Below are 12,896 nucleotides of genomic sequence, written 5' to 3' on the forward strand. Positions count from 1 at the left end.
TAATTCAAAAACCATTGCGGGTGTTACCACAATAACTGACGAAGGTTTCATCGCAATTGGATGAATGGTATAGGGACCATACGAATAAAAGAATATAGAATGAAGAAGAAGAAGAAGATGGTTGTACTAATTCAGAAACCTTCGCGGGTGTTGGCACAATTATTGACGAAAATTTTATTGCAATCGGATGAATGGAATAGGAACGCATACGAATAGAAGAATATAGAATAGAAGAAAAATATGAAGAAGAAGATGATTGTACTAATTCAAAAACCATTGCGGGTGTTACCACAACAACTGACGAAAGTTTTATTGCAATCGGATGAATGGTATAGGGACCATACGAATAAAAGAAGAGAAAATGATGAAGAAGAAGAAGAAGAAGATGGTTGTACTATTTCAGAAACCTTTGCGGGTGTTAACACAACAACTGACGAAGGTTTTATTGCAATCGGATGAATGGTATAGGGACCATACGAATAAAAGAAGATAAAATGAAGAAGAAGAAGAAGAAGAAGACAGTTGTACTATTTCAGAAACCTTTGCGGGTGTTAACACAACAACTGACGAAGGTTTCATCGCAATCGGATGAATGGTATAGGTACCATACGAATAAAAGAAGATAGAATGAAGAAGAAGAAGAAGATGATAATTTTTCTAATTCAAAAACCTTTATGGATGTGCATACAACCACTTACCAAAATTTCATTGCAATCGGATGAATGGTATAGGAACCATACGAATAAAAGAAAATAGAATGAAGAAGAAGAAGAAGAAGAAGTGAGGATTTTTCTAATTCAGAAACCTTCATGGATGTGCATACAACCCCTTACCAAAATTTCATTGCAATCGGATGAATGGTATAGAAACGCATACGGGACAGACAGACAGACATTCATTTTTATATATTAGTATAGCCTATACTCTTCCCGCAAGTGCAAGCAATAAGTTTACAAAGTTTTATCGCAATCGGATGAACGGTATGGCTGCGCATTAAATACGAACAAACAAACACACAAATATTAATTTTTATATATTAGATATAGTGTTGTAATATCATAAAACATTGGATGTATTCAAAATACTAATTTTGGACTTAGATTTGGATTAATTAGACTGGACCCGATTGTCGTTTAAATCCCACCGCAAGTACACAATACAATGAAAAAATAGACCTCATTGAGTGAAACAATACATAACTACTGTTGTGTAATATCGTTGTTAATTATTATCTTCATCATCTCAGTTAGTAAACAACGAGCTTGTTAATTTGTCCGCGCAGACTCTAGCCGTCTGGCATGGTCGCCACAAAGGCCAATAATTTCATTATTGTATCTATAATTATAATATTTACTTCAATTATCATGCATCTACGTTTCCAATAATTACATATTAATTTAATAACACTTGTGATAAATAATATATAACCACAAGAAAAAATATTTATAAAAAAAAATACGACACACAGCTGGATTCAAACCCACGCCACCTGGGATATATTATGTGTACTGTAATTGTGACGAAATAAACTAGGAGTTCTTACAAATTGCGTTTTTATTTTGACTATTAGTTTTTGTATATTAAATCAAAATGATAATAATTTACTAACCGACGTCAGGATCTTTCCAAATTTTTGTTATAACGGATTTTAATAAAAATAAATATTGCATTTATATAAATAATCATAAAATCTGATTTTATATGGTACTTATAAGAAAAGCATGAGCTAGAATATTCTATTACAAATTTTAATAAAACTTATTCCAACGCTCCCAACTTATATTGCAGTAATAACTCAAAAGTTTTTATTTTTCGTTTTTAACAGACGCTTTTAAATCCAGTATACGCTTATTAACACAAAAGGCTCTAGCTTATCAAGATTAAAGAGAATGAAAAATGGCGTCAATTCAATCTTGTTAGAAATGGTTAATTCTTTGTTTTTCTTTAGTTGAACAACCCCCACCCTGTTAACTTTACAGGCATTTTTATTAAAACGCGTACAGTAATATCTTTCGCTGAAGTAAACAAATTCCTCAAATATTTCTACTACTGCGAAGTATTTTTATAAGAAGTATTTGGATTTGCGAGAAAGTCACTTACTTGAAACAACATTCGTATTATCTAACTTCACATTAAGTTACATATAATTTGAAACACCTCAGAAACATACCTATTAGAACAAAAAACATGTTTAAAATGAAGCAGGACTTAAGCAAATGAAAATTACTTTTTCCCAAATTCAATGAATACGGATATAAATATATTCAATATTAAAACAAAAATCAATAGTAAATCGAATTCATAATTAAATTTTCGACTCTCTTCTTGGTCGTTCCCTTATAACATTGTGACCACCTTCAAATTCCACCATCTTTTTTGTGACCGAGACTTTCCACCCCTCTCGATCTTCTGCTTCTCTCAGGACAGCGTGAAGGCTGCCCCCAGTAAGCTCCTTCATTTGGTCCCTCCAGCGCTCTGACGCTTTTCCTCTGCTTCACATCCCCTGTAGTAGACTACCCAAAACCACCAATCTCTCTAGGTCATATGGTCCACGCCGAACAAAATTTCCAAAAAAATGCATAATGCGTCTCAAACATTCAAGAGACTCAAAAAGTTCCTTTATCTGTTGTCTCTGTATGATTAACTGGTGCATCCTGTGCTCTGTCTAAGAAATATAAAGCGTTCAGCGCCAACACTACATTTCGAAAGCATCAATTATCTACCTTCCGCTCCCTCGCCCTCAGGATCCATCACTCGACACCGTACAACAATATGGAGAACACTTCTGTCTGCATAAGCATTAATTTTCGTGGAAATTGAAACTCTCGATATACAAACTGTTTCCAGGTTTTGGAGTACATTTGCTGCTAGTAGAAGGTAAGCCCGATCGATAACCATTAACTCGGTTTTATTTCTATTGGGGAATCTTTTCTAGAGTGCAGGAAAGGAGCTGCTTTTGGCTCAGAGCGAGTAGCAGGGTGTCTGACGACATGACTGGCTATCATCGGGCGTGAGGAACTTCCGTCTAGTTGTAGATCCACCGGATAAATTTCCAGGCTTTAGGCTTCCACGCAAATATAACGTGTGTCTGTAGAACACGGAGCACACTGTGGAGTCATATATACTATATGCCTTCCCTGGAGGAGTTTCAACCAAACACTAGCGCAAACCAGAAGTTACTTTGTGGATTAATGCCTTGCCGGTTTCACTATGACTTGCAAGATGACTATAATCTGAGATTTTGTCTTCTAATATCTTTATATATATTTAGAATTATATTCAAATAAGTTAGCAGAATATTCGTGTATCCGAAGTATAGACAATATAATAAAAATACTCGTTTTGTTCATTAATTTTCAAAAATATTAGTTTATTTGTATTTATTAACTCTACTGGCAGTAACGTGTCATGCAAGTAGACATAACGTGCATTTCTATGGGGCATCGCATTCTAAGAGGACGATAAATTAAAAAAACAAGCATATATCAGCTTTTTAAAAAAATGTTTGCATGTCTCCAGCATTGTAGAAATAATAAAATGTTGTCATGAATTTACATACATTGAATATGTGAGTAAAAATACTACATATAGGGTGCCATTTTGAATTTACTTAGGGGTAGAAATTTTCCAATATATTTCAATGTCTATTGCATTACACGTCTACTTCATAAGTTACCCTTCCTTTAATTAATATCCGACTGTCAGGTAAAGGGTCCCGAGTTTTACATTTTTTTTTTGTGGGACATTACAAATTACTAATTATAGGGTTCATCATCATCATCATCGGGGGCGCGACAACCCGGTGTGGGTCTTGGCCTCCTCCAGCGCCCTCCACCTGTCCCTATCCAGTGTGGCCGCTTTCCAATTTGGTACCCACAGAATACGGCAGTCACTGGCAGCTCCATCCAACCAGCGAATCTTTGGCCTGCCTCTTCTTCTACGCCCTATTGGATTGCTGGACATCACTCTCTTTGGCAGTTCAATAACATTCATACGGTGCACATGATCTAGCCATCGCAGTCTCCAAATCTTAATTGATTGAACTGCGCTCCAATCTTCGTACAGCCCATAGAGCTTCTTCTCTTCTCCTCCAATTGGTGCCGTCCCTGATCGGTCCATATATACGGCGGAGAATTTTTCTTTCAAAAATTTTCAGGGTTCGTTCATTTCGCAGAGTTAATGTCCAGGTTTCCGATGCGTAGGTGAGCACTGGCTTTACAAGTGTCTTGTAAAGAGTGCTTTTAGTTCGGCGAGAAAGTATGCGGGACTTAAAATGTCTTAACAGGCCAAAGTAGCATTTATATAGCAATTATAGGGTTCACAATACGTAATATATTAATAAAAACAAATATAAATATACATAGGTATATCACGATCCTTCTAGTTACTATAAGTTGAATTAGATAACCTTTAAATTAATTATCATAATAAATAATATTTACTATTCTGTACGGTCATAATGGCTAGCAAATAATTGTTAAGCAAACATCTTTAACCGCATATTTTAAGGTTTATTATAATAAACTGATACATATTGTGTATGTTTATATAAAAAGGATGCGGTGTAGATCGGTGCCAGTTCAGTGAAATGACATGCGATAGAATATACTCGAAAATAGTCACCAAGATTAGGTAGATAAATATTTATTACAATATTCTTAAAGCTAATTTGTACACACAGACAAAAAGACGTAGACTGTTCTAACTAAATTTAAGGTTGATTATTAAGTTATAATACTGTCAAAAGCTGGTCCCTGCCAGCCTAATATCTGAAGGAGGTTCAATTCAATTAATGTCAGTATATCATATTGTGAAATTGACTGATTGATCGAATCTAAATAATTGTGTTTCTTTCTTTTGACCATGTCCGATCCTAATATGATCATATGGGCATCCACAGAGTGTAGGTTTGTATTGACAGATTTATGTTTTTACGATAAATGGATGTCAACCACTTGCTCCACCCATTAGGTCCATACTCTGACTCACACACAAATTCATAAAACAATATGTGTACTTGTCAGACCCAGGATTCGAACCTGGGACCCACGACGCAATAGGCCAACGCTTAAGCCCCGCGGCCATCGTGTTTACATATAGTAATATTGTGACAGTTTGCTACAAATAACAGCTAATTTTACTATTAGCCTTAGTAAGCTTTTTGACGATTTACTCTCATTTATTTGGGCTACTTATGCCTTCGGCGAATATTTGTGGTACACTGGTACGACCGACTCAGTGATTGAAGTAATAACAAAGAGACGCTTCACGTGGTCGGCATATCTCTTCCGGATGCCACCAGAGAGTGTGATACTTCGTACCATTGTTGTATAACCTCAAGGGTTTCGTCGCCGTGGCCGACCTTCCCTCAATCTGCAGCGACAAAAGCGATATACGTACTTTAGGTCACACATGGCGGGAGGCGTGAGACGTGGCGATGGACCTTGCCCTATGCCCCAACACTGGGGCGTGACAAAATGAAGTAGTAAGTGGTTTTATACACAAATAAGATTTTCATCAATGCCTTTGTGACGGCCTCAGACTAATAATATAAAGAGAGTGGGTATTGTTTGCCAAAATGAAACCGTGTTTCTTGCGTATAACGCACAGTAAAATTCAATTGTTTTACGAAACGTTACACCGTTATGTTGATTCTCAGTACGGCTAAATAATTACCACTAACTTTATATTTAACACAAAAACAATAAATTTTAGCAACACGTGCTCGCAGTTTTTAAATGACTGTAGTCATCAAAATTAATATTTATCGGTGATATGTACCTACACAAAATATTTAATCAAGCCGTAGAAATTCTATCTTACTCTAACCCATATTACGAAGACATAAGCTTGCCAAATGCTTTCTCACTTTCTCTTTATGGTTCGTTTTTGTTCAGGCTTTGGTGACGGCTTATACATTTGCTAGAACTATCCTAAAACTGTTTTGGATTTACGAATGTGCAGAAAAAAAACAAACTTACTCAAATCACCTTGTGATTTGGTTTCGGGAACGAAACTATGGCAAGAAAATAAATCATACAATGACAATTGCAACGTCATCACAAGTTTTGGTTAAATTGAAAATGCCGCGATGCGAAAACGTGGAGGAAAGAATTGAAATAATTTTCATGAATATATTACTACTATTGACGGTATAAGAGATTGGGACTCAAATTGCAAAAGTTTCCAGTACACACAGCAGACTTCTCGAATAAATGTCAACGACATGCGTAAGCCGAGTAGTGACATCTGCCCGCGGTAAAAGCAACACACCAGGGGAGCCAATTGAGGGCCCGCAGCCGAGACGCGAACCTACGCTTCGAAACTTTAATTGAATTTCAAATTAGTTCGTCATAGCTTGAATCTGTCCCGTGATATAATAATATAACGTCTTACTTTATAATATGGCTGTTAAATTTGTTCAACACTTCTTTAAGGACTTAGTTGGGATTTATACTCAATTTAAATATACTTAAAACTTGGAATTAGTTTCAGGAAATCATTTCATAATGAACCTGAAGTCAATTTAAGAGGAATAGTTTAGTTTTAGAATCATAGTGCTGTAAGTTATTTTATTTTTTTTTACATTGAACGAACACGAATTGAACCAATGATGCAAACGTACACACTGTAAAAATACACGATATCATAATATGTCTTCTTAAATCCGTATTTTTCGTCGGCTAAATAGATTCGTATAGCACACGTACACGTGCATGGATATACGTGCACCAATAGTGTGTATTTTAAACTATAACGATAATAACTGTTTCCATGTAACAATGCTGACTGTTTCGCCATTCTCATCCTTCAAGAGTAAGAGAGACGCGATGTTGTCATGTTATGGTACTATTTGACAGGTCGTGAAAATCGGTAAACCTCGAAATGAGTATCTGCGCGGTGTAGTTCGTTTTTTACTCGCAGCTTCGCCACTTTCGTTCTACTGCGCAGGCGCAAATATCGCACAGTCCAATTATCGCGTGAAAATTCAGAAGCTTCTAAACTTTTTTTTAATCCATGCATGCAATCTTGCAATTTTCATGTTTACACTTGCATTTTTTTGTTGTGGTCGCGATAATATTTTTTATAATGTAAATCTCATGTTGTGAACGTCTTGAATTTAGATTTGTTATGTCCACGATGTTTTGTTTTCTTAAATAAATAAATACGTACTGTCAGCGGTACATCCATGCACGTGGAAACGGGACAAGTATACTAAGTATTGATACTTTTTTTTCGATATGACTGATGAACTTGGCACATCATTAGACAGACGTCTTACGGAGTAAAATTGAAAGTTATCGAAATAGTCCCGGCATATTGTGCGATAATTTATGTTATAGCAACCTAATTCCAAAAATAATGAAAAAAAATAGCTTATCAATTAATAGTTAACTATTATAACGATATAGTAGGTATAAAAAACCAGATGACTACCGCTTTCCTTTTTTTCTATATTTCGACGTCTATGTTATTTGCGTTGGACTACAAAAAAAGAGTTCTCGAGAATCTCAAAGATGATTTCTCGACAAAACAAGAATCAAAATCATTCATAATCACAAAAACGAATCTCAAGTTAGCTTATCATGGGACTGTAATCGTAACTACCAATTCAGTGAGTAAAGATTTTTATTAGATTAGAAACATTCCAATTGTATTGCCCCATTATCTGAGTGGTGAATATTATCGAGTTTTTTTTCAGTTAAATCTACAGACACAATAATATCCACCTTCTACAAAACTCAGTTATTTATATAGGTAAAATAAGCAACCCTCGTACCAATGCACTGACTTTTCACCCGTGGGGTTTGGTTTCGATTTCTAGTGAGCTCATGTTACATTTATGTGATTTTTTTCAAATCCTGGGTGTTTCTATGATTGTGCCACTGCTCTACTAGACTAATGTAATAGGGCCTCGTTGCTTGCTATAGTGTTAAAAAGTGTATAGCATGAAAAGACAGCAGCTGGCAATATTATTATAATACTCTCATTGAAATATATAAGGTTTTCTTCGTATTTTTTTTATATATTTATAAATACGTCAATGGATAAAGAAAATTCAATGTTTGGCAAGTATATTTCAGACTGATGGTCAGTAGCTATTCTTAAAAAGAAAAAAATGCCCGCAAATAAATGAAATGTGGCGAAGAAATAATTCTATCGTGAAAAAATAAATCCAACACATCCCTCTTTGGGGCTGACAGCAGCTGTCAAAATGGAAGGAGATGAAGTTAGGCGCATAATGCCCGCAAACATTCTAGCAAATTCGAATCGCAACTGTACACATTCGCTATAAGCACATAGACAAGACGACGACGTGTAACTTGTCTATGTAATGAAAACTTCCTGTCAGTCAAAATATCCCCTGCCAATTTTCTTACTTCTCTTTAGTGAGAGTTATTATTATTACATTTTATAGCAGCTGTTTTATGTTCAAAATGTTATTTTAACTTACAATGATTGACAAATAAATTTCATAATAATATAGGTAAATGATTCATTAGGTATTCTAATCTTATTCGTTGGCTGGATTCTATGAATATGGTCCGTATTTCTATTTCTTTTGTCTATGGTTGTTAATGTGACGATTTTGTTGTAGGTGTTTGTCACGTTTTTTGTATAGCTTTAAAATCTTTTCGTGTATTTACTTACCATCATCCAGAGACTTGGAATGACTTGCGGTGATAATACATTGTATTATTGGATGCCAATAATCAGCACTCGAAATGGAAAATGTTTTGAACCTGAGCGCTCGTTCATTTTCTGAAAATATTAACATAGTTATTTAATTTTATGTGTGATTTATAAAAACAAATGTGTTAAAAAATAACCGCCAAAAATATTTTTTTTTTAATTAACGACAATGTTGCAGATTTTACGTAGATTTATGTTCCGGTCCATTTCGAGCCCTGTCAATTATACAATTTGTGGACGGCATAGCACTCCGAACGTGAGGTTTCTGTACAACATTCTTAAAAAAACAAAATTTATTGGTAATTTGGTAAACAACTTGATTGATCTGAAATATTTATTGATAGATTCCTCATATTAATAATAAAAAAGCATGGGTGTCTAATGAAACTTAAATATTGTTTTGCGTCTATTATAGCAAAGGCAAGTAAGGTGAACGCTCTGGATGAGGATCGAGGTGCGGGAACTGAAGGTAGCCAGTGGAAAAATACCTCTATAAGTTAGTTGGTCCATCGAAGGTGGCCAGAGAGGATTAACAATCGACAAAATCCAAGTAAAATTTTCTAATAAAATCGAGAAATAAACAAAAATGTTTGAAAATAACATTATTCTACAGAGGTGGAACCTCAATGTACGAAATTTAAGCAAAACCTCTGATTTTATATTACTATTCATTCGATAATAATTTTTCACAACTATTATATTCCACTATAATACTTTAGAATCACCCAATTAGATGATTTTATACATTTTTATATTATGCAGACATTGCTTAAATAAGCCTGAAATACTTAAATTCGTTGAATTGGATAGTGTACCTATACTTAAATTTGATATTTCATGGATCTCATATATTTTTTACATTTAAATATAAAATTTAGTTATACTAATTCAGCAAAAGGCAATACATTTAATGCGAGCCGCCATTTTGATTTTGTGGCTGTCTATAAAAAAGAAAATAATGAACTTGTTACCAACATAACAACATGTATAATCAATCGTTCGATTCAAAAATCTAATTGCCTTCAAAATTCCTGACACCAAATGCATATAAAACTCCTAAGCAGAGTCTAGTGAGAGATACAATGTGTGTTTATTAATTATTTATTTTATAAGAAGGAAGGAACCGAGTGGTTTTGATGCGCTATATCGTATGTTATAAAAAGAATGTTCGCATTGTGTTTCAAGTACACGATATTATATCAATGGGTTCCGGTTTGCTGCATTTAATTATGCATAGTGATAAAGAATAAGAAGTGGTATACCGGTCTGGTTCCTCACTGTCAGTAAACACGCGCCACGCGCCACTGCCGAAGCGTGACGAGCCGACAAACTGCGCGCCAATCGAAACTCTTTAGAATCAACAGGCCACTAGAAAATAACAAAGAAAAAAAAACATCATGACTTCTTCAATTAAATTTCGAATTCGTTATCTCTCAAATAACATTAATATTATCAGATTTGTTCAAAAAAAATGTGAGCCATAAGAAAAAGCATAATTACTTTATATATGTATTTTTATTTTTCTGTCTGTAACGCAACACATCACAGCATACACTACACAAACACACACGCAGACTCTCTATCTATAGCTATTCACTTCATCTTCTACTTCATTTTAACTTTTAAATTTTGGTTTTTTACGGGAAGGATTGATGTCGTAAGCTGATTTTAACAGAAAGATGTAAAAATTATAGTATATTAGTAAACGTCGAGGAAAGAAGGAGGAAGAAAATCCAAAAATCTATTACCAAAATACATAGTTTTAAAAAACCGTGTGATATTGGAGCTCACACATTTCACTGTCCGGATGAATGCTCTTATCCTTTATCCTACCAATCCATCTATTTTGAAAATACAAAAACCGATTGCCTATAGTAGCTTGATTTGGAAGAGCGCTGATGAGCAGGTATTATAAAAAGGCCAATAGTTAAAATTTGTCGTAATTAGTATGTCACCTAGTAGCATAGTGGACAATGCGCGGACTGGGGCGTAAGCCCAAGAGATGCAGGTTCGATTCCTGCCGGGTGTCTGACTTTTTTCAAAAAGATTTGGTTATAATATATTTTCTCAGAAGCGTTTTTCAAAATGATGTACCTATGTTCAATAATTAGAATGGTACATTTTTAAATCTTGTGAAGTATTCGTTGAATAAAAGAAATAAATAATAATAAACTTATATATTACATTTTTAAGTTTATATAGTATTATAAATAGCCACATAACAACTATATCGACAGACAAACGCATATATTGCTTGCATGTTGACGACGTAGTACTTCAAAAAACAATAACGGGTTTACCAAATACGTTATTTTGTTTTTTACTAGATATCGAAAAACAATCACATGTTTAGTTTTTGTGGTACTTAATTCATTTTATTTTTACACTCTTTTTGGGACCCAAGTCTTTCATTCAATTCATTAACAACGGAAATAGGTTGAGAATGTTGTTTTCGTATAATTTCATGTAGAATACGTAATTATGCATAGGTATAAAATAATGCTTCCATCTACTAACCGAATGCCTACTTCTCTATCAAACTTATAAAATATTCACAGTAGTGAATTTTGATGCGGGTACAAAAGACAGTAGACAGTCGAACAGGCGGCAATGCAAATATGTAACGGCCAAGCGCAGTCTACTGGAACGCTTTATGAGTGTTTACTTGAGGGGTAAAGTAAAATAAATTATTCCTCGCCTTCATATCTCTTTGAAACCCTTCTTTATATTACAAAATAATGTAGTTTGGATATTTTTCTCGATTGAATGGACATTTTTTTGTAGAAATAAGTTTGATTTTGTGTAGGGTAGATATTTGTATAATAAATAATTTTATTTTTTAAACCATGTTCGATGTTCCTAAGCAGATCATTTGAACCTCCACAAAGTGAATGTTGTAATAGATATTTGCCACTTGCTCAACCTATTAATTCTATACTATGGGTACAAATACACGTTGAAAAACAACATATGATTGTTTTGTTGCTAGACCCAGAATTCAAACCGGGGACCCACGACAATATAGGCTGACACGTTACCGTGAGCGTAATTTTTATATTAGTATTTATAAACTTTTTACTAAACTATGATTTTTATTTAACGAATAATTCACAAGATATGAGAATGTAACATTCTTTATTGAACAAACAAATACCTCAGTAAAATATATAACGACTAAAAAACCATTAAAATTATTAGCAAGTGCAAGTACGTTATAACCAGATGCAGCTCGTCCATATGTACTGCGGAACTGCAGCACCCCCAAGCAAGTTGAGAAAAAATGTAATATTATAATATACATCAATTTATGTATATTATTTTAAAATCGTGTGATAAGCTCGCCCTCGCACCGATACATCCAATGTCCAATAATATTATCATACACCGCGGTAGGTACTTGATTTTACACAGTACCGTTTCCGATAGAATTTTTTCGAGTTGACAAAGGGGGCGCAGGGAGCGGGGCTCGCAGCTGCAAGCTTAATCAGTACTGCGGGTCAGACAGTCTGATTTCAGTATTTTGCCCATAGACGAATATACTTTCGCCGTTTCTGCATCGTACGTGAGCACACCCGCCACATCGAGGAAAGAAATATAGCTATAATGATTTATTATCATTGTTAAAAATTATTTCTGCAAGCAATTTATGCAAAGTTCTTTATTTTTATTATTAATATAATTAATAATTTATATTTAATTTTGATGTTAATAGTTAAATATAATCTAAATAAACATTTATATTTATTTTTAATCAACCGCAGCACCCTCAAATATCTTATCCACGAGCCACCACTGGTTATAACTAAAATCTGGAGAGACACTGGTTAGTAATAAATTAAAGGTAATTAATACGGAGATATATAAACTATGAGAAGAGATCTTCACATTCGTAATAAGACGTTGACTTTTTTTTAAACGCAACAAAATTGGCCTATGTGGTCACATCGATAAGACTACATCATACTATTTAGCGAAAAACTAAAATAAATTTATATAAACTGGGCCTCCAAACTATGTCAAGTTCGTGATACAATAATTGAGACGTTTAAAAATTATAAGATATTATTTATAGTAGAATAGTTTTGCAAATCGTGATACTTTTAAACGTTCTATGAATATTTCTGGATTTTACCGTTTAATTAAATGTGGGTATATAATTTTGCTGCGCTATTATTACGTGAGTATTTATTTTAAGGCATGTG

The 12,896-nt window shown here is 34.1% G+C and overlaps 1 protein-coding gene across 1 annotated transcript in view; it reads right to left on the reverse strand.

Moving 5' to 3' along the window:
* LOC147064293 (uncharacterized) overlaps window positions 1-10,028 on the reverse strand; it is a 527,685-nt gene extending 517,657 nt beyond the window's left edge. The window contains exons 1-2 of the mRNA XM_085958787.1: window positions 9,957-10,028; window positions 8,653-8,763 (exon numbers count right to left, since the gene is read on the reverse strand). The gene's annotated coding sequence lies outside the window, so the exon portion shown is untranslated. The remainder of the gene's footprint in view (window positions 1-8,652; window positions 8,764-9,956) is intronic.
* Window positions 10,029-12,896: the final 2,868 nt, after the last annotated feature.

This window comes from Rhyacophila brunnea, unplaced genomic scaffold, assembly GCF_057557595.1.
Source record: "Rhyacophila brunnea isolate RB1 unplaced genomic scaffold, BYU_Rbru_1.0 scaffold_8, whole genome shotgun sequence".
In the NCBI taxonomy this organism is placed as follows: Eukaryota; Metazoa; Arthropoda; class Insecta; order Trichoptera; family Rhyacophilidae; genus Rhyacophila; species Rhyacophila brunnea.